The sequence below is a fragment of the Penaeus monodon genome, chromosome 11 (assembly GCF_015228065.2).
Source record: "Penaeus monodon isolate SGIC_2016 chromosome 11, NSTDA_Pmon_1, whole genome shotgun sequence".
Lineage (NCBI taxonomy): Eukaryota > Metazoa > Arthropoda > Malacostraca > Decapoda > Penaeidae > Penaeus > Penaeus monodon.
Window position 1 is genome coordinate 46365182 of NC_051396.1, and position 2500 is coordinate 46367681.

Sequence of the window (2500 nt, forward strand, 5' to 3'; positions counted from 1 at the left end):
TCTCACGAAGAGTAACACCAATCTATTTGAAATTCAACTTGGAAGAAAATGTAATAAGCGAAGCAGACGGATGAAGACTGAAGCACAGCTGGGACTGATGAAAACCGTGGAACAGAAAAGAAAAGAATATTTGCAATTGGTAGAGAGGAGGAAGAAAAAGGGAAGGTTATTATTATTGATAATAATATTGAGTGTTGTAATAATATTCTGATGATGATTGTAATACTGATACTAATGGTGGGAAGAAAAATTATGATAATGGTAAGTATGATGTTAAAAACGATAGAAAAATAATAGCAATAATATTGAAAATGATAATGATGATAAAGATAATAATAATCAAAGTAATACTTACATCAATAATAATAATGATGATGGTAACATTAATAACAATATTCTAAATAATAAAACGATCATGGTAATCAAAATAACAACAGTAATAATGACAGTAACAATAATAGCAATGATGATGATGATGATGATGATGATGATGATGATGAGGAGGAGGAGGAGGAGGAGGATGTTGATGATGATGATGATGATGATGATGATGATGATGATGATGATGATGATGATAATAAAAATGATAATAATAATAATAATAATAATAATAATAATAATAATAGTAACATACATGTTGATAATGATAACGATAATAATAGTAATCATAATTACAGTAATGATAACAATAAATCGATGATAGTAATGATGATGATCACAATAATAATGACAATGTTAATGATAACAATAATAGTAGTGATAATAATAGTAATGGTTAGAATGAAATTGATTATCAAGAACTTTCACACCAACGAATAACGTAGATATAAATTCATATAATATCAGCCACACATCTTTAACCTACAAAGAATAACAACATGAAAAATAAAGTGACAATTCCTCTCCTCTCCACTTCACTTTTTTCCTCCCCCTCTCTCTCCTCTTACTTCTCACCCTCCTTCCTTCCTCCCTCTTTTCTCATTCTCTCTCCTTCTTTTCCTCTCTTCCTACCACCCTCTTTCATGCCCTCCTTCTCTCTTTCTCTTCTCCCTCTCTGTCCTACCTTCCCTTCCACCCTCCCTCTCTCTCTTTCCACACTCCCTCCCTCTCTTCTCCCTCTCTTCTTTCCTTCCCTTCCCCCTCCCTCCCTCTTCTCTCTCTCTCTCTCTCTTACCTTCCTTTCCAAACTCCGTTTTTCCTACCTTTTCTCCCTCCCTTCCCCATCTCGCTCCCTCCTTTTTCCCTCTCCCTCCTTCCCTTCTCCTCTCACCTAATCCATAATCATGAATATTACTACAGTGACCGCACGGCATCTTAGTGGCACGACGCACAGCCCGCTATATATGCCAGGTTGCCATATGCTAAGAATTACCCACAGTTTTATGGCACTTAACATGGCAAATACTCACGACTTATGAGTATAGAGCAGGTAAGTACAATGTGAGTCTTGCTTCATTGTAGGTATTGTTGTCGTTATTACTTTTATATTATTATTTTTTTTATCATGATCTTATATTATTATTATTATTATTATTATTATTATTTTATTATCATTATTATTATATTTTATTATTATTATTATTATTATTGTTATTATCATCATTATTGTTATTATTATTAGTTATTATTATCAATATCATTATCATTCTCTTTATCATGTTATTAATGCTTTTATTATTATCATCATTATCATTATTATCATTATTATTATTTTTATTATTATTATTATTATTATTATTATTATTATTATTATTATTATTATTATTATTATTATTATTATTATTATTATTATCATCATCATCATCATCATAATTATATTATTATTATTACTATTATTATCCTTGTTATTATCATTATTGTTATTATTGATACTACTACCACTAATAATAATAATAATAATGATAATATTATTATCATTATTATTATTATTATCACTATTGTTATTATTATCATTTTCATTATCACTACTACCATGACTGTTCTTCTACTATTACCTTTATTATTGTTATCATTATTATTATCAGTATTATCAGAATTATTGCTTATCATTATTATTGTTATTGGCATTATCATTATCACCATTATTATCATTTTTATCATTATTACTATTATTATTGCCATTATCAGTTTTATTATTATCATTCTCACTATGATCATGGTCATCATCACTAGCACTATTATTATTTTATTATCATTATTATTACTACCTTTAGAATTGATGTTAACCATAGCCAAAAAAAAAAAAAAAAAAAAAAAAAAAAAAAAAAAAAAACGGTAAGAACAATAGCAACAATACTTTTCCGATAGATGGCGAAAACCACAAACGCCAAAACTAAAAATAAATCAGAGGAAATAAAAAGAAAAAAATAAATCAAAGGAAACCAAAAGCAAGAAAAGAAAGAAAGAAAGAAAAAAAAAACACACACACACACAAAAACAAGAATAACCAAAAGGGAACAGAGAACCAATCACGTAATGGCAACTTACGGAAGAAAAAGCT